A 23,889-nucleotide genomic window follows, 5' to 3' on the forward strand; every position below is an offset into this window, starting at 1 on the left:
AGGGCAGCTTTTTCATGCAGAAGGTGGTATGTGTATGGAATGAGCTGCCCGAGGATGTGGTGGAGGCTGGTACAATTGTAACATTTAAGAGGCATTTGGATGGGTATATGAATAGGAAGGGTTTGGAGGGATATAGGCCGGGTGCTGGCAGGTGGAACTAGATTGGTTTGGGATATCTGTTCGGCATGGACGGGTTGGACCAAAGGGTCTGTTTCCATGCTGTACAGCTCTATGACTCTAACACAGTGAATGTGCCAGCCATTCAGGCATCACACAGTGGTCTTTGATATGATGCTTCTGTTAAGGTTGAATGAATGTTTGAGTGAGGGAGCATTCATGAATGAAGACAAGAGAAACAACCAAGTCTCCCCACCCACCAATGGGCACTTGTTTGAAAGCACTTAAGGATGCAAAGGCAGTGATAGTTTTATTGGAAACGGCTTCTCATGTTATAGACCAGACCAAATCCCCTCAAAACATGTTAGATGAAATCCTAATTTTTCTTGTTTTAAAGCCAAGTGCCCATGCATTGCATTCCAGGCACAATGGAGTGCTAAACTGCCAATCTTATAGCAAAACACACTCTATTCATGCAATATACTTAAAATACATCAAAAGGAAGAATTGGAAATACTTAAACACAGTTGGAAAACTTAACACATTAATAGTTTATTTAACTCCTAAACAGTAACTGTTCCAATATAGTAACATTCCACAAACATACCCTTGGCAAAGACAAATTCAGCAAAATAGATTGTCTTATATACAGGAAGAAAACTCCAGCTTTTAGCTGTAATGGAGAGGAAAAGTAACTTTCATGTCTAGCTTCAAGACCCCAGTAGTAACTACTACTGAAAGATAAAACTAAAATCCTGGTTCTGTGGGTGCCTGACCCCACCCTTTCAGGCTGCTTCTATTGTTCCAACTTAAAACAAGACATGGCCTCACAAACAGTTTACTTTATTGCCTTTGGAGCAGACCAAATCTTTCTTCATAAATAAAAACGGGCCAAAATATACCCCCCGAGAGCAATTGTATTGTCACACTTGGCCCTCCTGCCTTGGTTTCCTACATTGCCTGCTCAGGTCTCGGATACATCAAGAAAAGGATACTCATTGGGAATGGTTCTGTTAATCTTATAGTTTCAGGTGCTAATAGAGACAATTACCACTTTTGTAGGAGTATCATTATCACAACAAAATCGCTTCTGTATCACAGAAATAAAAAAGCCAATGCAATATTACTGCCATACCACCAGAGTCTTATCAACACAGGACTACAAGAGTTATCACAAACTCTTGGATAAGTATCATTACTTTATCACCATGAGCAATACCAATATGTTACCATTTAATATTGTATGTTGATGCAATTCAATAGATAGTATTCTTAACTCAGAGTCAGAAGGTGGAGTTCAAATTCTACTAAATACATGGAAGCATCAAAATCTAATTAAATGCTTTCTGAAAGTAGAGACGGACTACTGCATTTTCAGAGTTGCTGCTGCTCCACAATACCTCAGGAGGAAGTTCCAGGATTTTGGTCAAGAACGATTTCCTGATGAAGTGCTTTTGCTCAAAATGTCAACTCTTCTGCTCTTCGGATGATGCCTGACCTGCTGTGCATTTCCATTTCCAGAAACCCCACTCGACTAATCACCAGTCCTCAAATTCACCTAGTTCCAGGATTTTGACCCAGCTACAATAAAGGAACAGTGGTGATCTATTTCAAAGTCAGGCTGGTGAGTTACTTGGAGGAGAACTCACAAGTAATGGTGTCATGTATCCACTGCTTCAGTACTGGTCATGGATTTGGGAAGTGCTGGCTCAGGAGACTAGTTTGAGAAAGAGTTCTCCCAGTTGCAGCATTAGCAAGGGGGGGCTTATAGGAATGAGTTTACCATTGTTACTTCTAGTGATTAGGTCGATGCTTGGTGGTTAGTTTGCTTTATTCCTGAGACTTTTTAGTGATTTGATACAACTCTCTAGTGGCTCTCAAGGCCATTGGAAGGCAGATAAGAGTTCACCACACTGTTGTGGATCTGGACTCATACCCCAGCCAGACTGGATAAGGGTGGCAAGACTTCTGTCACTAAAAAGGACATCAATAAACAAGCTGGATTTTTACAACGATTGTCATCTTCTTATTTCAGATTCTTTGAATTCCAATTCCATCGTCAGTATCTGCTATGGTGAGGTTTGAACCTGGGTCCATAGAGCACACAACCACTTCCTTGAGATTTCCTGATCCCCAAACCACAAAGTGCTAACAACCAGCACTTCTGCTAATGCCCACAAAATGAAACAAATGCAGAACTTTTAGTCACACGTAACAGTGGAGCTAATGAAGAGGTTCAAAATTGCAAAGATTCCTTCCACTGCTGAGCCTGGCTGTGAATTAACTGCAATATATTTCTTCAAAGAACAGTTAAAGGTAAAGTTGGAAAGAAATGCCTTGCAAAGAGGTCTGGTATTCTCTGGAAATTTAAAAAAGGAGCTGGTAGCATGAAAAAGAGCAATATTGAATGGCATGATGGGAGCAGGATTAAACTGGATGGGATGGCAAAGAGTGGAGGGAGTGAGCAGAAGAGTGGGATTAGAATAAGGGGGGGGCAATATTGAAAGTGCAGAGCGTGAGGGGGAGGAAAATATGTGCAGGATACTAAGAGTATGGAGAGTCAACAAAACAAAAAGTGGGATTAACCTTCTCTGCTGTAAGAAAAGCAATCAAAGCCTCTCTTCATAACTGAATCACTCCAGCCTAGGTAACGTCCTGATGAATCTCCTCTGCACCTTCTCTAATACAATCATCTTAAAGTGTGGCACCAAGAACTGCACACAGTACTCCAGCTGTGGCCCAACTAACATGTATACTCCATCACAACCTCCTTAGTTCTTGTTTTCAATACCTTGACCAATAAAGGCATGTATCTCTAATGCCTTCTTAACCACTTTCTGTCCTGCTGACTTCAAGAATCTACTGACATAGATTCTCTGTACTTCCCAGGGTACTACTGTTCTATGTTTTCCCTGACCTTATTACCTCACATTTGCCACTGTTCAGCCCATCTGACCAGCCAGATGACATCTTCTGGCTGTTTAAGGCTTTCCTCCTCACTATTTAGCACATCACCAAGTTCCCTGTCATTTGTGAACTTACTGATCATTCCTGCTACATTCCTATTTAGATCATTAAATGTGCAAAGCAAAACAGCAAGGGACCCAGCAGCGAACCTTGTGGTACACCGCTGGACAGAGGCTTCCAGTCACAAAAACACCCTTTGACCATCTGTTTCCTGCTACTAAAACAAGTTTTGGATTCAATTTGGAAAACTCCTGGATCCCTTGGGCTCGTCGATTCTGAACCAGTGTGCCTTGCAAGACCTTGTTAAAAGTCTTACTAAAGTACTATATGCAGAATACATCAACTGCAGTAACATCATTTAAATGTCTTATCACCTCCTTAAAAGTGTTTATCGAATTTGAGAGACACGATCTTCCCCCTGACAAAGCTATGCTGACTATTTTTGATCAATCCTTGTCTCTCCGAATGGAAATTAATTCTGTCCATCAGAATATTTTTCCAATAGTGTCCTGAAAACAAATTGGAGACTCACTGCCCTGTTGGTTCCTGGTTTGTCCCAACCATCTTTCATGAATAAGGACCTCACATTAGCCAACCCAGAGTCCTCTGGCACCACTCCTGTGGTCAGAGAGGATTCAAAAACTAATGTCAGGGCCCCAGCAATCTCCTCCCACAGCAGCTTGTCATACATCTTATCTGGGATCTGTGGATCTATCCACTTTCAAACCTGCTAAAACCACTAGTGCCTCCTCCCTCTGTTCAAGTATGTCACAGAAACCCCCACCCACCCCCACAACCCTGGTTTCTGTGCCTACGTCATCCTTCTCTACACAAAATACAGATATAAAGTAAAAATAATCACTTAAGCCTCTTCTGACTCCACACACAATTGGTTACTTTCATAGAATAGTTTGCACATTCTCCCTGTGTATGCGTGGGTTTCTTCCCAGTGCTCCAGTTTCCTCCCACATTCCAAAACAAAAAATGTGCAGGTCAGGTGAATTGGCCACGTTGAATTGCCCATATATAGTGTTAGGTGCAATAGTCAGGGGGTAAATGTAGGGAAATGAGTCTGGGTGGGTTACTCTTCGGAGGGTTGGTGTGGGTTTGTTGGGTCAGAGAGGCCTGTTTCCAAACTGTAGGGAATCTAGTGTGGAAGCAGGCTATCAGGTCCTTGCTGATCCTCTGAAGAGCATCCCATCCAGACCCACCCTGTAACCCTGCATTTCCCATGGCCAATCCACCTAACCTAAACATCTTTGGAAACAAAACAAAAAGGCTACCATGCCCATTAAAGGGGAGGCCTTACTTTACCTTGTTTATCCTCTTGCCCCCAATAATCTTATAAGGTGCCTTTGCATTTTCCTTTATTTTGCCTGTCCCTGTCATGGTTTTCTCCTGGGTCCTCTTGACTCTAATTTATTTAAGTAAATCCCTGCATTTTCTATATTCTTCTCGTGCTACTGCGGCTTTGAGACCTTGGTATCTTCCATCAGTGTCCCTTTTCTTTCCTTAACCAAGTCCTTGACATTTGGGGTTCACCGCACACATTAGTCCCACCTTTCATGTTTCCATGGCCTGCACTCTCACTATTACCCTTTTGAATGTCTCTCTCTGCACTCTCATGTGCATTTTTCTGTGGGTAGCTGCTCCCAGTCCACTTTGGCCAGATCTTGTCTTACCTTATTAAAACTAAAATCAGCCTTCCCCCAATTCAGAACGTCTATTTCTGGTCCAACTTTGCCCTTTTCTACAATTAGCTTAAAATGGCACAGTTCTGGTCACTACCATAGAAATGGCCTGTTCTGACACTTACCACTTGGCTTCATTCCCTCAAACAAGGTCTGGCATTAGCCATTCTCTTGTTGCATTTTCTATGAACCGGCTTAAAAAGCTCTTCTAGATACAGTTTAAAAATTCAGTGCCTTCTAAGCCTCTCATATTCTATCTATCCCAGTTAATATTGGGGGGTGTTGAAACCCCCTATTATTTTTACATTTGAGATTTTCCTACATTTTTCTATCCTTTTATCTCTAACTGTCTGACAGTCTATAGTACGCTTCCAACAATGTGAATGCTTTCACTTTGTTTTTATACTTGTACTCATATGGCCTCCTTTGAGGGACTACGTGACATATCATCACTAAATTATTGTAGTAGATTAGATTAGATTCCCTACAGCGTGGAAACAGGACCCTCGGCCCAACAAATCCATACCGACCCTCCAAACAGCAACCCACCCAGTCCCATTCTCTTACATTCAACCCTGACTAATGCATCTAACATTATGGGCAATTTAGCATGGCCAATTCACCTAACCTGCACATCTTTGGACTATGGGAGGAAACCGGAGCACCCAGAGGAAACCCACACAGACACAGGGAAAATGTGCAAACTCCACAGAGACAGTTGCCAGAGACGGGAATTGAACCCGGGTCCCTGACGCTGTGAGGCAGCAGTGCTAACCACTGAGCCACTGTGCCGCCTTGATCAAAACTGCAACTCCATGTATTCTTTTACAGCCTTCACCTTGCCTGAAGATGCTATTTTTCAGAATAATCGAGCTTCCAGTCCTGCCCATCCCTCAACCTTGGTAATGAGATCACATCCCTTGCAACACCCTCCAGCTCCTCTGCCTTACTAGCAAGATTCCTTGCATTAAAATAAATGCCATCCAGACTTGTATGCACTCTGCCTTCCAAATGGACTTAGTTTTTCTTCTACATTTCTCTGGACATCACCCCATGCTGTACCTCCACTCTCTATCCCCTTCCACATGGCAAATCAGTACTGTTGATGGGGTTTAAACTAACAATCCCCACCCTTACCACTCCAAAACAATAGCAGTCCGATTTGGGTTCAAATACAACCTGTTGGACTTGCACAGATCCCAGCTTCCCCAGAAATAGACCAAGGAAAACAAAACCCTCCCTCATGCACGCTCTCTTCAGCCATGCATTCATCTCAGTGGAGAAGGTCTTCTTTAAAACAGAATGAATATGCTGAAATCGCTAATATTTTAAGATTCTGTGATCCTTACATAACACAACTTGTCCTTTATTATTTATAACAAAGTTTCTTTATCGTCCTCCATCCAGTGGGCGAGAATAAGTGCTGTGAAATATTTGGAACATCGGAGAGTTTCAGACCTACCTAAAGACCTCAATGCAGAATATTCACTCTAGCTTGTTGAATAATTAATATATTATCATTTCAAACTGCTGTGCACATTTCACTTGCAGAGATAAAGTTGCCTGTTGGTAATTCAAAGAAAAAAATATTTTAAAAATGCATACGACCACAGAAAGTTAGCCTAATCAAAGGAACTTTCTCTTCATTTTATCTTTAGCATGGTATATTCTTTGATTTGGTGTTTGAAAAAAGAATGTTTTGAGCTGAACTGAAGAGTGGAGAGGCGGATGATTACTATGACTTTAAGGCAACAGAATGAAAGCTCTGCTAGTTGTCGTCACACACAGCACAAAGTTTGTAGGGTCTGGAGATTTTGGAGGGCAGTCATCTCCACTCTATGAAATCTCTGCAGGCATGCCTCACAGTAGTGTCCTCGGCCCAACCACCTTCAACTGCTTCATCAATGACTTTCCGTCATAAGGTCTGAAGTGGGGATGTTCGCTGACAATTGTATCATGTTCAGCACTATCAACTCCTCAAATACTGATGCAGTCCACATTCAAATGCAACTAGATTTGGTCAAGATCCTTGCTTGGCCATTTAACATTTGCACCACATAAATGTCAGACAATGACCATCTGTAACACGACAGTGCCTAACTATCACCCATAAACATTCAACAGCATCACTATCACGGAACTCCCATTCTCAATATCCTTGGGGTTACTATTTATCAGAAACAGAATGGAACTATCCATATACATATGTAAGCTGCAAGAGGCTAGGAATTCTGCAGTGAGCAACTCACCTCTTAACTCCACAAAGGCTGACATATATCTGCAAGTTACAAGTGGATGGAATACTCCCCACTTGCCTGCATGATTGCAGATCCAGCAACACAGAGCCTGACACTATCCAGAACAAAGCAACCTGCTTGATTGGTGCCACATCCACAAATAGCCACCCTCTGCATCACTGATGCTCATTAGCAGCAGTGCATACATCCAAGATACACTGCACAAATTTCAAACATAGAACATAGCATTACAGTGCAGTACAGGCCCTTCGGCCCATGATGTTGCACCGATCTATGAAACCAATCTGAAGCTCATCTATCCTACGCTACTCCATTCTCATCCCTATGTTTATCCAATAACCATTTAAATGCCCTTAAAGTTGGCAAGTTTACCACTGCTGCAGGCAGGGCATTCCATGACCATACTACTCTCGGAGTAAAGAAACTACCTCTGACATCTGTTTTATATCTATCATCCCTCAGTTTAAAGCCACGTCCCTTTATGCTGGCGATCACCAGAGGAAAACAGCTCTCACTGTCCACCCTATCAAACTCTCTGATTATCTTAAATGTCTCAGCGAAGTCACCTCTCAACCTTCTTCTCTCTAATGGAAACAACCTCAAGTCCCTCATAAGACCCTTCCTGCATACCAGGCAACATCCTGGTAAGTCTCCTCTGCACCTTTTCAAGTACTTCCATGTCCTTCTGCGATGACCAGAACTGTATGCGATAATCCAAAATCCAGCTGCACCAGAGTTTTGTACAGCTGCAATATGACCTCATGGTTCCAAAATTCAATCCTTCTACCAATAAAAGCTAACACACTGTATGCCTTCTTAACAATCCTACCAACCTGGGTGGCAACCTTCAGGGATCTATGTACATGGGCACCGAGATCTCTCTGCTCATCCACATTACCAAGAATCTTACCATTAGCCCAGTACTCTGCATTCCTGTTATTCCTTGCAAAGTGAATCACCTCACACTTTTCCACATTAAACTCCATTTGCCACCTCTCAGCCCAGCTCTGCAGCTTATCTATGTCCCTCTGTAACTCGCAACATCCTTCATCACTATCTACAACACCCACCGACCTTAGTGTTATCCACAAATTTGCCAATCCATCCTTCTACACCCTCATCCAGGTCACTTAAAAATAAAAGGTCAACAGCAGTGGCCCCAGAACAGATTCTGGTGGTACACCACTAGTAACTGAACTCCAGGATGAATATTTCTCATTAACTACCACCTTCAAACCCATGACTTAAACATCTAAAAAAGGACAAGGAGGGATTCATAGGAACACCACCATCCTCAAATTCCACTTCAAGCCACTCATCATCCTGACCTGGAAGTATATCACCATTCTTTTACTGTCACTGGGACAAACCCCTTCCCAAAGGGCATTGTGGGTCTATCTGCTACTAACATCTACCTCCTCAACCATCCCATGGATTGCAGAGTTTTAAAGAAGCCAGTTTACTGCCACCTTCAAAAGGTCAATGAGGGGTGAATAATAAAATGTCATTCTAACCAGCAATGCCACACCCTGTTAATGAATAAAACCAACCATCAATCTAGTAAATCAATGCTCCATGCATTGCACGATGAGTAATCCTTTCACTCGGTAAAATGTTAAAAAAAAATAAAACTAGCTAGCTGAGATGAAATCCAGCAACTTAAGTTATTATAAAATTACCAGAATTAAAATGTAATATCTTCACATTTTCATTAAATATCTGTCTTGTTTCCTTTAAATCACAGTGAAAAATTCCAGGAAGCTTCATATCCAGAAATATACAAAAAAAAGGAAAAAGAAAGAAATGCATTGGTGCGATTCAGAATTCATCTGCGTCAAAGTAAAACAAAGGAATATTTTCCAAAACTGGACCTTCACGATCCCCTAAGTAACGCATTAATATTTCAATGTAATACAAATGTCCAACCATTAACTCACGGTCATATGTAATGCTTCAAATGCTGCAAATCTAAACTGAGTTTAGAAATTCCTCAACTCTTCTGATAAAACCATCAGGCTGCACTCCCAGCTGTCACTGTATTACAGAAAACCCACACTGATGATAGGAAAAAAGCTGTAAACATGGAATACAAAATCCTCATCTTAGAGGAAGTACTTATTTGAAATCACCAGCACTGAAAACCATCACTGCAATCTTACCAAGTGTGCTGATAGACTCTGGGTTACAACTTCCTTATGCACCCACTCCACCCACATTGTGGCCCTGAGACTCATTTAAATCAACCTCCCAGCATTCTACAACCTCCCCTGTAACCAGGACTCAGTTCCGATAAGCTCCAGAACGGTTGTCCCTGGGTCTGAAGGTAGTAATGTAGAACCCATTCTTAGACCATATAAGTAGTCGCAAAATGCAATTCAACAATATCTTATTTACTCTGCAATACTTGTCTTTGCAGACCACAATGTGACTCCCCTGGTACACAGTGGATCATGCATACTAAAGATTCCCCTCACTTGGAATATACAGAGAAAGGCAACACAACCTGGTGATCAGCACGAGATTTAATTTAGCACCAACAGTCCCACTGAAATAAATACGCTGTTAACCAAGATGATTTCAAGGAAATCAGATATTGCTGATTCTGGAGAATAATGGACTCCAAAACCCTTTGCAAAGGCATTCAGCACTGAACAATGCTTCCATGATTGACAGGAAGCATTTCAGAAATGACAAAACGACATGTTGGAACAGAGGAAATGTGCAGAAGGTTGAGGTATAGGCTACAGCACAGTGCAGTGGTCTGTGGGAGCAGTGCTATGTGAACAGAGCATGCATGAAATAAAACTAAAAATCTCTGAACAATGCCGTAGCGTTCAATGGAGCATTAAATCAAGCTGAAAAGGGCAATAATGTGAAAAAACAAGCTGCAGTTCAATTTGAGTATCACCACTCATGCACAGATTACACTTAAGCACAGCAAGGCCAAAGAAAGGAATGAACAGAACCAAGAGAGAAACTCTCAATCGGAGAGCACTGAGGGGAGAAGATCACAAATCCAGTTATTTAAAGCTGAAAATAATGAGTGATTTTAAGAATTGACTATTTATGGACAAACAAGGATATCTTTCAGAGGTTCCATTACAGCTGCTTAAGACAGGAATTAGAAATCCCACATTATTTCTGCATTATGGTGACAATAAAGCTGAAAATGTGTTGCTGGTTAAAGCGCAGCAGGTCAGGCAGCATCCAAGGAGCAGGAAATTCGACGTTTCGGGCATAAGCCTGATGAAGGGCTTTCCTGATGAAGGTCTTATGTCCGAAACGTCGACTCTCCTGCTCCTTGGATGCTGCCTGACCTGCTGCGCTTTAACCAGCAACACATTTTCAGCTCTGATCTCCAGCATCTGCAGTCCTCACTTTTTCCTCGAAGATAATGTAGAAATAGTTCACTTAGATTCATAGACATCTACAGCACAGAAAGAGACCCTTTAGTCCAACTCATCCATGTCAACCAGATACCTTAAGTTAATCTAGTCCCATTTGCCAGCATTTGGTCTATATCCCTCTAAAACCATCCTGATGGTTTTTAAGTATTGTAACTGTACCAGCCTCTGTCACTTCTTTTGGCAGCTCATACCAGACACATGCCACTGTGTGCGAGAAAAGATTGCCCTGGGAGGTCCCTTTTATATCTTTCCCCTCTTATCTTAAATCTATATCTCAGAGTTTTGGACCCCCACACCCCAGGGAAAAGATCTTGTCTATTTATCCTATCCATGCCCCCCTGTGATTTCATAAACTTCTATAAAAGGTCACCCCTCAGCCTCCAATGTTCCAGGGAATGTAGCCCAGCCTATTCAGCCTCCCCTATAGCTCAAATCCTCTAGCCCCGATAACATCCCGTAAATCTTTTCAAGTTTCAAAACATCTTTCCTATAGCAGGGAGACCAGAATTGCACGCAGTATTCCAAACGTGGTCGAACCAATGGCCTGAACAGCTGCAACATGACCTCCCAACTCCTATACTTCATGCTCTGACCAATAAAGGCAAGCACACCAAACGCCTTCTTCAGTATCCTATCTACCTGCAACTCCATTTTTCAAGGAACTATGAGCCAGCACTCCTTGGTCTCTTTGTTCAGCAACACTCCCCAGGACCATACCATTCAGTACATAAGTTCTGCCCTGACTTGCCTTTCCAAAATGCAGCACCTCATATTTATCTGAATTAAATTCCAAGTGCCACCTCTCGCACTTTGGTACATCCGATCAAGATCTTGTTTAATTCCAAGGTAACCTTCTTCATTGTTCACTGCACCTCCAATTTTGGTGTCATCTGCAAACTTACTAACCATACCTCCTGTGTTCACATTCAAATCATTTATATAAAATGATGAAAAGCAGTGGACCCAGCACCAATCCTTGTACCATATCACTGGTCACAGGCCTCTAGTTTGTAAAACAATCATCCACTACCACCTTCTGTCTTCTACCTTCAAACCAGTTCTGTACCTAAATAGTTAGTTCTCCTTGCATTCCACATGATCCAACCTTGCTAAATGCCTTACTCAAGTTCAAATAGATCACATCCACCACCCTGCCCTCATCAATTTTCTTCATTGCTGAGAGTCATAGAGTCACAGAGATATACAGCACAGAAACAGACCCTTCCAACCAACTTGTCCATGATGACCAGATATCCTAAATAAATCTGATCCCATTTGCCAGCATTTGGCCCATATCCCTCTAAACCCTTTTTATTTATGTAATCATCCAGATGTCTTTTAAATGTTGTAATTGTCGCAGTCTCCACCACTTCCTCTGGCATGGTGATTCCACATACACACCACCTTCTGCATGAAAAGATTGTCCCTTAGGTCCCTTTTAAATCTTCCCCTCTCATATTAAACTTATGCCCTCTAGTTTTGGACTCCCCCCACCCCAGGGAAAAGACTTTCTCTATTTATCCTATCCATGCCCCTCATGATTTTATAGACCTCTGTAAGGTCGCTCCTCAGCTTCTGACATTCCAGGGAAAATAGCCCCAGCCATTTCAGCCTCTCCCTCAAACCCTCCATCCCGGACAACGTTCTTGTATATCTTTTCTGAACCCTTGCAAGTTTCACAGCATCCTTTCGATAAGAGGGAGACCAGAATTGCATGCAGTATAGTGGCCTAACTAGTGTCCTGTACAGCTGAAACATGACCTCATAACTCCTATACTCAATGCATTGACCAATAAAGGCAAGCATACCAAATGCCTTCTTCGCTATCCTATCGACCTGTGACTCCTCTTTCAAGAAACTATCAACCTGTAGTCCAAGGTCTCTTTTTCTCAGCAACACTCCCCAGGATCTTACCATTAAGTGTATAAGTCCTGCCCTGATTTGCCTTTCTCTTAAAAAAAACTCAATTAAGTTTGGGAGACATGATTTCCCATGCACAAAGCCATATTGACTTTCCCTAATCAGTCCTTAAGTGACAAAAGAACAGGAAAACCCTCCAGTGCAACACCAAACCATGGGAGAACTACCATCATTGCAAAACATATCCTTTTTTATTTAAAAAAAAAGGCGATACAATACCTAATCAGATTACAAAGCCATGGCATCAGGAATAGTTGTTACCAAGATTTCATTTCAGAGTTAGGAGACACAGACTTCAATATTTGATATTCTGGACTAAAAACTCTTATAAAATAATTTAGAAACTGAGAACGTAATCAGAAACTGGTCAAGTGACTACAATCCTGTATACAGTTAGGAAGAAAGCAGAAGATTTTTTTTTATAAAACAAAGGATAAAAGCAGCAAGAGGCATATTCAAAAAACATACCAAAAACCTTTGACAGTTACTTTAATCTCATAACTAACAAAATTCTTAGAAGAGCAAAATTTATTAGAAGGACACACACCCAAGAAATCCTCAGAGAATTTCCTTAAATGATTTCTGCAGGTTTGTGGAGAGGTGCAACCATGGGGATTTAAGGTCAGAATTCAAGAGGAGATGGAATTGTTGTAGGGATTACTAATGAGTCTGTCAGATTTATGGCAGTGCGAAGAATCTAGAGAAAGTCATTCAGATGGTGAATGAATCAGAGGCTTAGGAATAACACAGATCAATCTCTGGAGAGGATCAAAATCAATACAGATCTTTGGAATCCATCCATCTGTTCAAGTTAGTGAGTGCAGGGGAATTAGGTGAAAGGGATTTGATGTGAATTCAGTCATTGCTATAGCAGAGTTTTGAATATCTCAGTTTTTGGAGGGTACAATGGGAGAGAACAGTCAGACGCAAATTGGAATAAAGACATGGATGTGGGTTTCAGCAGCAGATAAGCTGAGACAGGACCAAAGTTGGACGTCAGGTGTACACTAAACATAGAAGTGACCTTGCTCAAAAAGATGCCATATCCAAGAGCTTCAATTGTACAGGCTGCATCTTTTTCTAACCCCTTTCCTCCCCTCCAAGAATAGGATCCCAAAAAGATTAATTCTCACACTGTGTGAAATGGAAAGGAGGAAAGATTCTCTCTCTCTCTGTGGAATTCTCTTCCCCTGCAATGAATAGACACTGGGTCATTGAATATTTTTAAGGCTGAGTTGGGCAGATCTTTAATAGCTGAAAATGTGTTGCTGGAAAAACTCAGCACGTCAGGCAGCATCCAAGGAGCAGGAGAATTGACATTTCAGGCATGAGCCCTTCTTCAGGAATGACCATGACCCCACCTCCCACCACCAAACCGTCATCTCCCAGACCATCCATAACCTCATCACCTCAGGGGATCTCCCATCCACTGCCTCCAACCTCATAGTCCCACAACCCCGCACCACCCGTTTCTCTCCTGTCCAAAATCCACAAACCTGACTGCCCAGGCCGACCCATTGTCTCAGCCGGATTAACGAGTTCAACACGCAGCGAGACATCGAACAGTTCTTCCGCCGCCTTCGCCTCCGGGCCTACTTCTTCAACCAGGACTCTCGCCCACCCCTTCTCCCACCTCCAACACACCCCATCCACCTGGACACCCCGTGCTGGCCTCTTACCCGCTCTCAATCTCTTCATAGCCAACTGCCGCCACGACATTGACCGCCTCAACCTGTCCACCCCTCTCACCCACTCCAACCTTCCACCCTCGGAATGTGCAGCCCTCTGTTCCAACCCCAACCTCACTATCAAACCAGCAGACAAGGGTTGCCGCACACTAGCTTCTAATTGATCTGGTAAGGCTTTACAGGTGGAAATCTTTGGCTTCAGTGATAGCATGTGGTCAGAAGCTCAATTTTGGAGTCAAAATTGACACCAAGATCGCAAACTGAAACCAAACAAGGGCACAGATTTTAAAAGGGGCGGAGGACATAGGAACAGGACAATATCAATTCATCCCCTCAAAAATATTCCATCATACAGACCCTGGCTGATCCTCCCCACTGCTTTCTCCATCCACTTAACTTCCTCGTTTTCATCTCCTGTCCTAACAAAATCCATCAACATCAGTGAAGATTGTTCTAGTCTCAACTGCTTTTGGAGGAAAAGAGTTAGAAATTTCCACTAAACAGAACAGTCTGTCTCCAGTTGTAAAGGTCATACCATCTTTTTATGGACTCCATTGATGGTTTCTATTGATTTACTCTATCAATCCCTTAATTGTCTTAAAATTCTACAAATAGATCTCTGTTTAATCTTCTGTCATCAAAAGAAAAAGGGCACATTTGTGCAATCTATCCTTTTAGCATCAGATCATTTTAGTGACTATCTCATCCTCTCCAAGGCCAATATATCCTTCCTGAGATACAGAAATCAGAATTGAATGCAACACTACAGATCTTTATATAATTATAGCTTAACTTCCAGTTCTTTCTATCCATCTTTGTCCCAATAAAAACCACAGTCTACTCACTCTTGAATTATTGTGTGCGCCTATTCACTGCGATGTAGAAGAAAGATGCAGAGGGAGGAATATATCAGAGTAAAACAGAAGTTACACAAAAGGGGGAAATCTTAACAGAAAACACAGATATAGTCAGGATAAGGGACATAGAGGGAGTGTACATTGGGAGAGAGTAAAAAAGGCGAGGATAGGACAATTACAAAAAATACATTTTTATACATTTTCAATATGCAATGTACAAGAGGAGATTCCCATTAATTCAAATAGATAAGGTTCACACGGCTGTCTCACACCCATCTCCACCCCACCCCCACACAAAGTTAGAAGGGATGTGCTGTGGCATTGTTAGTGCAAAGAGGTTTGAAGGAGATGGTGAAGTCATTGCTCCTCGCTAAGAATATAAAACTATTAACATGATCAGCCATCCCGTAAAACCCTACCACCTTGTGACTCAAGAGTTCAGGAGAATAAGACAGAAAATAGCAGGCAGAAATAGTGAACGATTCAACACAGGGTACGGCCACAAATACATTCACAACCAGCACTTGGGTCCTCTTCAACTATTCCCATTGTAAACCCATCTTTAACTCTACAAATTCATTGAGATGCTTCCTGCACGTTTGGAATTTTTGTTTTGAATGTAGTTTTTGTTTCAGGGAAAAAATAACTTCAACGTTGATCGGTTCCTGTCTTCCACTGGTGCTCAATGTTTATTATGGGGGTGGGGAAGGGGAAGTAATTAAATCTGGGGTTAATCCTCTGTGACTTGCGGCTAAAGACGAATCCCACCCTCTCAGAATTTTAGTCCGCACTCAGTTTGAAAAGGTAACTCACCACGCATTGTTACAATATCCCACGCTTTTCCCCTCCCGTCCATCCCTGTAAAGATGGAACTGCATCACAGATGGAGGCGGCCGGCTGTCCCACATTGTAACTATGGCTACTGAGATATCACAGCCTTTTCAGCTAGCTCGCCTCTTCAAAACAAAACAATGATTTCACGACACTGCTCCTTCTATGTTTACTCACGCCCTGTGCAGGTTCCAGATGTTTGCACTGCTGGCCTCCCGCTCCTGCCAGCTGTTTTTGACCCAGCAATGACTGGGGCTGGTTAATTTCCTGTGTAATGTCCCTGTCAGTTTCAATTCGGTCCTGCGCACTGCTGGGATAGAAATGTTGGCCAGTCCAGGCTTTTGGGGGCGGGTGTCTCTGTCCCTGTCTCTTTCTCTATCACTCAGCACAAAACAGCTGCCTCCTTAATGATATCACAGCTGAGGAATTCGGCGGCAACTGACGAAAAACAAAGTTTAATTCGAATCAAACAGTGTTTGCGAAATGCTAAGGGCCAGTGAATGGCGTTCCCCTCAGATGTTGTTGTACACATGTCCTCAGCTGATTCCCAATCTGTGTCTGAGTTACCAAAGCAGTTCGTATGGAGCTAGTTCTCTGGTGATTGCCGTCTGTTGATGTATAGGTTGTGGTCGAAAACCATCCTCGATGCCCAACCCTTTGCTAAATCGATATTAACCCGTTTGTAAAGAGTCATCGCTAACTGGGACTCAATAGGCGGGATTCTAGATTCCCCCCTACTCCTTCGATTGGGTATCTGGCTCAGCCAATGAGGTGCACTGTTCATCTGTTCCTGGAGTATAATCCCAGGAAATCGGGAAAGGAGTTAGGATTAATGGAAATTCGGATTGCCTTTCCTCCAGGATTGTCGTTTATCAACTTTTACTGTTCTTTTCCCAGATCTAGGAGAAAAATAACCAGAGCTTGAAAAATCAAGTTATTTCTTTTGAAATTTTCTCAACAACTTTAATAAACTCTAATGGGGACTGGGCAAAGTTTTTGTAAGAGATAGAATACAATAAAATTCACCCAATCAACCAGCACAGAATGTTTCCTTCCTCTTTGGCTTCAGAATGACCAATACCAGGAGTGATTAGAGACAGCAGGTCAAGTGAAGACACCTCCCTGAACGTGGATTATAATTAAATGGGTCCTTGTGGTCCGTAGTAGTATCCCTATCTCTGAGCCAGAAGGTCTGGATACATGTTTCACCTGCACCAGAAATATGTCATAACATCTCTTAAACTTTGAATTAAAAAACATCTGGATCAGAATTGCCCTCGCAAGACCACAAATCTTGTCATCTCAATGCCACCATTGCCTGTCCCTGACTCTGAATGGGCTTTCACAGAGTGCTGGGATCCAGACTGACACTGGTGAAGGTATTAGTCCACCTTTTTGAAATTTGCGTGATAAGCTGCACTTGGATACCAGTCAGATTGGCACTGATGCTGCCAATTGGAAACATAAATCCAGGCTAATGACTTGGTTAAACCTCACTACGCAGAACATGCGCCCAGTGGCAAGGAAGACTCAAACACCAGGTTACATGAAGAGATTATCAATTACTTTTAGTTAATTGGGAACTGATCTGTATTGGATGTAGGTATGGAATTGTTTTCTGGTTTCCAGAGTTCTCAACAGTTACTGAGGTTCACAGGGCAGCTGATGGCTCCTGTTCAGAATGATTGTGGGTTCCCAAACATAAGTGCACTTACAGGGGTCCTCTATAGAATGCAGCATGGCTTAGAGAAAGAATAATAGTCACACAGAGCAAGACAAGTTGCTGGGAGAGGGAGAAAGATAGGGACACAGCTTTTTAGGGCATTCAGGGACTAATTCTCCTATTGGAACCTTAGAAAGGAATAATGTGTATGATATTTCCACTTAAAGAATATTCTTTTTAAAATTTAACACCTGTTTTAACCTCAGAATAAGGCAAAGGCGACATTGTCAGTTGTTCTGAAGGTGAGCATGGTGATGAACTTCATATATCAAGATCTTTGCATCATCCTGCAGCTGTCATTTGCTGGTCATTTAAGTGCTATTCCAGGAACATGGAATATATTGCATCCTTTCCTGTCAGGGAAGAGTGAACATGTAGCTTTGTGGTGTTTGCAGATTTCCTCATTCTGCAGAATAAACATCACTCTGTGGCTGATAAAGGTGAATTCTGACAGGAACAGCAATTAGAAAGAATCCCACTTCCTCCAAATCCAGTGAGTGCATGATCATAGATTGTGAAACGTGTGTAAAATACCAGTTGTAGTCATGATGTCTTCATTGGGTAGATGCCAGTATGCCATCTGTATCAGAGACAAACCCAAGTGTGGTACTTGACAACAGAGGCTACCCTTTGACGACAGAGCCAACAGACATGTGGGCACTGTGCAGATGACAAAGCTCAGGCTGATATATGAAATATAATAAAGCAGATGATTGGGAGCTTAGACAGTATCACCACTGCTTAGACCATGGTGGGGTGACCTGCACAACCTGGTGGAGCACGTGATGGCCTGCTGCTTGCTGTACAAACATGGGAGAATGAGATTGTGACCTGAAAAGAAAGAACGTGCAGGATTAGCAGGATGAAGGAATGGAAGGAAGATGCTCATTTGGAGAACTGACCTGGCCACAATCGGCTGAATGGCCTTCCTCTGCACTGTCACAATTCTGTGTGACTGTGAGGGCACTTGTCACCAACTGTACAGCAACAAATTGAGGAGAAGAAAAGGGACAAAGTATCCAAAACAGCCCACTTCTGCCCAGGCTTTAACCCTTGCTAGCTGTACCTTCGTGATGCATCTTGGGTCCTTTCGCAGAGAATAATGCAACATAGAAAGAGGTCATTTTACCAAACCAATCTGTGCCAGTTCTTTCCATGAGCAATCCAATTCAGTGAAACCAACAATGTAGCCTCTAATTTCTGGGGGTATGAGGTTCTGGGTTTGCCCATTGGTTTTGGAAATCGATGCCACAAACAGACCTCAGAGGTCCATGCACCAAAAACAAGTTAGAGGGAGTGTTGCCTACCTCAATGTATTCTTTCTTCACTTGTTTCTCCAACTGATCACTAATTTGAATCTGTATCTACCATAGTATCAGAGAGGGAGTGCAATCCAGATCCTAATCAATGTTTCTGTAAAATAATTTCCTCTTATTCCTTTGCCAATCAAGTTCTGAAGTTAAATCTGGGTCATCTGATTATCGGTCCTTCAGCTATTGAAAATCATTTCGGATCATTCTACCTAAATTCTTCAGAATTTTATACATAGTCACCAAATCCTAAACTGTTTTATATACGTTCGGCAAAGCTGAATAGCCTTCTCAGTACTGTCACAATTCTGTGTGTCTGTGAGGGCACCGGTCACCGACCAACTGAGGAGGACAAAAGTGGTGGTTCTTCATATGATGCACTTGTTTGAACATGGCCCTATGTCCATTTATTTTTGAGGAGTCTTAAGATTTTCTTGAGGGCTATTTATTGATTTTCGATTTAATTTACTGGACATAATATTTAAACTGGCACCAGATAATTGACATAAAGTTAGCAATAAAGGTTTTTATTCAAAATAACTAACAAGACATTTCTTTATAATAAAAAAACGGTCAGCACCCTTGGCTAGTGAACTTGCAAAGAACAAATTTCTATTGCATGAACACAAAGCTGGATCAGTTTAACTAGGCAGTCGCTATTCTTTTTAATGCACCTCTGATCTCAATTTCCATTTAAATTTAACAATTGATACATTGTTCACTATAGAAGCATTCACTACATCTTCCCCACATAATAGGTATTAAACATATGCAGCCTTAAGCTGCAGGTTCCACATTCATTTGCAAGGAATTCATTGCCTTCATTATCCATATAATCATAGTGTCATAGAATCCAACAGCACAGACAGGCCCTTTGGCCCAAACTGGTCCATGCTGAACAAAATGTCAGTCCACACTAACCCCATTTCCCTGCACTTGACCCATATCCTTCTAAAACTTTCCTATCCATGTATTTATCCAAATGCCTTTTAAATGTTGTTAATGTACCCACCTCAACCACTTCCACTGGCAGCTCATTCCATATGCGTAACACCCTTTGTGTAGAAAAATGTTGCCTCTCAGGTTTCCTTTTATTCTTTCCCCTCTAATCTTAAACTGATGCCCTCTAGTCCGTGATTCCCCAAACCTTGGAAAAAGACTGTGTGCATTCACCCTATCCGTACCTCTCACGATCTTATACATTTCTATAGTGTTGCCACTCAGCCTCCTACCCTCTAAAGAAAACATCCTAGCTTGTCCAACCTCTCCCTAAAATTCAGACCATTGAGTCCAGGCAACATCCTTGTAAATTTCTTCTGCACTCTTTCCAGTTTAATAACATCCTTCCTATAACAGGGTGACTGAAACTGAACACAACATTGCAAGTGCGGCCTCACAAACATCCTGGACAACTGCAACATAACTTCCCAACTTCAATACTCAATGTCCTCAACGATGAAGGCCAGGCCAGTGTCCAAAATCCTTCTTCACTGCCCTTCTACCTGTGACTCCACTTCCAGAGAACTGTGAACCTGAACTGCAAGATCCCTCTGTCCCTCTACACTCCTAAAGGCCCTACCCATTCGCCGTGAAACTCCTACCTTGAATTGACTTTCCAAAATGCAAGACCTCACAATAACCTATATTAAACTCCATTTGCCATTTCTCAGCCCACTTCCCCAGCTGATAAAGGTCCTGCTGCAATTTCTGCTTACCGTCCTCACTGCCCACAATGCTGCCTGTCATCTGCAAACTTACTAATCATGCCTTGTACATTTTCATCCAAATCATTGTTATAGATAACAAACAGCAATGGGCCCAGCACCAACCCCTGAAGCACTCATGTCTGACAAGCATCTTTCCACTATTATCCTCTGCTTCCTACCATCAAGCCAATTTTCGTATCCAATTTGCCAGCCGGCCCTGGATTCCATGCGATCTAACCTCCCGGAGCAGCCTACCATGTGGCACCTTATCAAAGGCCTTACTGAAATCCATACATCAGCCACCTTGCCCTTGTCAACCATTCTGGTCACTTCATCAAAGAACTCTAACAAGTTTGTGAGGCATGATCTCCCACTCACAAAGCCATGCTGACTACTCCTAATCAAACCAGTCTTTCCAAATGCATGTATATCTTATCCTTCAGAATCTTCTTAAGTAACTTACCCACCACAGATGTGAAGCTTCCTGGTCTATAGTTCCCAGGATTTTCTTTACAGCCCTTTTTGAATAAGGGCACACCATTCATTAGTCTCCAGTCTTCCAGGATCTAACCCATAGCTAACGATGATGCAAAAATATCTGTCATGGCTCCAACAATTTCTTCTCTAGCCTTCTTGGATATATCTGGTCAGGACAAGAAGATTTATCCACCTTGATTCATTCTAATACATCCAACACCACCTCTACTAGTCACTGGCCTCCAGTCTGACAAGCATCCTTCCACTATTATCCTCTGCTTCCTACCATCAAGCCAATTTTTGTATCCAATTTGCCAGGTGGCCCTGGGTTCCATGCGATCTAACCTCCCAGAGCAGGTTAGATCCGTAAGTGATGTATTTTGGAAGGTTGAACTTGAGTGCTGAATATAGGATTAAAGACAGGATTTTTGGCAGTGTGGAGGAACAGAGGGACCTTGGTGTTCAAGTACATAGATCACTCAAATTGCCACCCAAGTGGATAGGGTTGTTAAGAAAGCATGTGATGTTTTGGCTTTCATTAACAGCGAGATCGAGTTTAAGAGCTGTGAGGTCTAGCTACAGCTCTACAAGTCCCTGGTGAGACCACACTTGGAATATTATGTCCAGTTCTGGTTACCCTACTATAGGAAAGATACAGAGGCTTTGGAGAGAATGCAAAGGTTTACCAGGATGCTGCCTGGATTGGAGGGCTTGCCTTATGAAGAGAGGTTGATGAAGCTCAGACTTTTCTCTCTGGGGAGAAGGAGGAAGAGGGGTGACCTGATCGAGGTATGTAAGGTAACGAGAGGCATGGATAGAGTCAATAGCCAGAGAGATCATAGTTTTAAGATATTAAGAGAAAGGTATAGAGGGGATGTCAGAGGAAGGTTCTTTACACAGAGAGTTATGAATGTATGGAATGTGTTGCCAACGGTGATGGTGGAAGCAGAGTCATTAGGGACATTTAAGCAACTGCTGGGCATGCACATTGGTAGCAGTGAATTGAGGGATGCATAGGTTAGGTATTTTATTTTAGATTAGGATTAATCCTCAGCACAACATTGTTGGCCAAAGGGCCTGTTCTATGCTGTATGTTTCTATGTTCTATGGTCTATGTTTCACTGTGATATGGAGTGTTCCAAGTCTTCATTTCTTTCCCCATGGTAAACACAGAGGAGAAATATCCAATGAGAACCTTGTCCATCTCCTGAGGTAATACACATAAATGTCCACTTTAGTCCTTGAGGGGCTCTATTCTCTCTCTAGTTATTCTGTTTTCCTTTAATATACTTAAAGTACCTCAATGATTTTAAGTTTTCCTAACTCTCAGTTAGTTGATAAGTTTAAAAACAGAAGATCCTTCTATCCTCTTTGTAGCTCCCTTCTTCCCACCTCCAATTTGCAACATTCTTCATCTCCACCATCTTGCTGTCTGTTTCTTACCTCCACCTTCCTTCCAGCCCTCAGAAGCAGGCAGCACCCTTAGACCCAACTGGTAGCAATTCCCAGTTCCCACTGCTCCTAAACAGAGTTACTCCAGTGACTGCAGCCTGGCTGCTGACTCCTGCTGGGGGACACTGCAGGTGGCCTGAAAGGACATCCTCATTCAGCTCTGGCTGGAGAAGGCTGGATTGGCTGACAAACAACAATAGGGGCACTAGCAGAGTGGCAGCAAAGGGTCCATGATTGCTGTCATCCTGAGAGGACAGGAGGCTGTATTCCATTGGGCCACTGGAACCCCCTGGGGTGACACTTCATCCATCCTGGTGATCCATTGGAGGACAGATTGCTGATTGGCTCTGGGACTCCCCTTCCCATTTCAATAAGTATTGGGATCTGCAGTCAAGAGTGCAGCAATCTGATTGGTGCAGTAGCAAGTTAGCCTTGCTTGACTTCCCTCTGGATTTCCACTGCAGGTCAGATGCACTATCTGGCTTCTGTTCTCCTGCAATAGAAGCTATTGCTCCTCATCCCTGATTGTGGCCATGTGGATGCTAATAGAATTGGTCCTCATGTTCATGCTGGAAGTCAAGCCCATATAAATCCCTATTTTTCTTGCTGATCAGTCCAACTCCTGCTTTTACCACCAGATAATTATTTCTATACCTCTTGAAGACTTTTGGATTCCCTTTTTTCATTAGCTGCCAGGCTCTGTCTTTCCTTCTCTTGTTTGTTTTTGTTTTTCCATTTTGTCTCTAAGTCTTCTATATTCATCTTTGCTTTTAATCTCTGTAGAGTGCTGTACCAAGAAGGTCTGGAATCTTCCATGCTCCTCGACATTGGCAGAGTGTACCAAACATTTCATTTTGCATACCTATCAATGTTCCTCCATAGCTAGGTCCATCAGGTTTGAGTAGCAGACCTTAAGAATAACCTTGCCTCCTATGAAGCTGACAACAATGCTGTCCTGGGCCCTTTAGAAGCTTATACTTATTGAGTCACCACATGCATATCCTGCCTCTAGACTATCTCATAAAATGCTTGCAGCATTTTCCTGCTTTTCCACCACTGCTTGACTATGGTGGCACTGTTTACAGATCTAAGGAGAAACAGTTGGGTCTGGAATGGTGAGGGGAGTGGGCTGTTGGGTGGTCTGTCATAACATATAGTTTGTGAATCAGAAAAGATTTTTAGGATGAGGTGGAAGATAAACATGAAAGAAAAGATAGAGGAGAAGAAGTTTACCTGAACCCGATGGGTGGGATCATGATGGAGGGGCTGGTAAAATTATCAGAGAAATACTTGAACTGCCACTAAGATCCCACCACTGGGGCATTTTATCAGGGCAGGGGTAGCTTCCAACAGGCTTCCCACCAAAAAGAGGCAACAAATAAATTAAAATATTCCAATTGCTCATTAATGACCATTTGTTCAGGGTCTCAGCATTTTGTTCATGGATAGCTGAATTCCCCCATTCCTTCCCCACAGGATCAAAGG

General features: G+C 42.5%; 1 protein-coding gene across 3 annotated transcripts in view; it reads right to left on the bottom strand.

Moving 5' to 3' along the window:
* The window catches only part of LOC132830315 (SH2B adapter protein 2), a 128,728-nt gene extending 112,437 nt beyond the window's left edge, over positions 1-16,291 (bottom strand). Inside the window, exon 1 of one of the 3 annotated variants that reach the window (XM_060847914.1) lies at positions 15,914-16,288. The gene's annotated coding sequence lies outside the window, so the exon portion shown is untranslated. Of the gene's footprint in view, positions 1-15,718 lie in introns of all 3 variants that reach the window. The other 2 variants (XM_060847913.1, XM_060847916.1) reach the window with 2 other exon arrangements.
* Positions 16,292-23,889: the final 7,598 nt, after the last annotated feature.

Source organism: Hemiscyllium ocellatum, chromosome 31 (genome assembly GCF_020745735.1).
Source record: "Hemiscyllium ocellatum isolate sHemOce1 chromosome 31, sHemOce1.pat.X.cur, whole genome shotgun sequence".
Classification (NCBI taxonomy): domain Eukaryota; kingdom Metazoa; phylum Chordata; class Chondrichthyes; order Orectolobiformes; family Hemiscylliidae; genus Hemiscyllium; species Hemiscyllium ocellatum.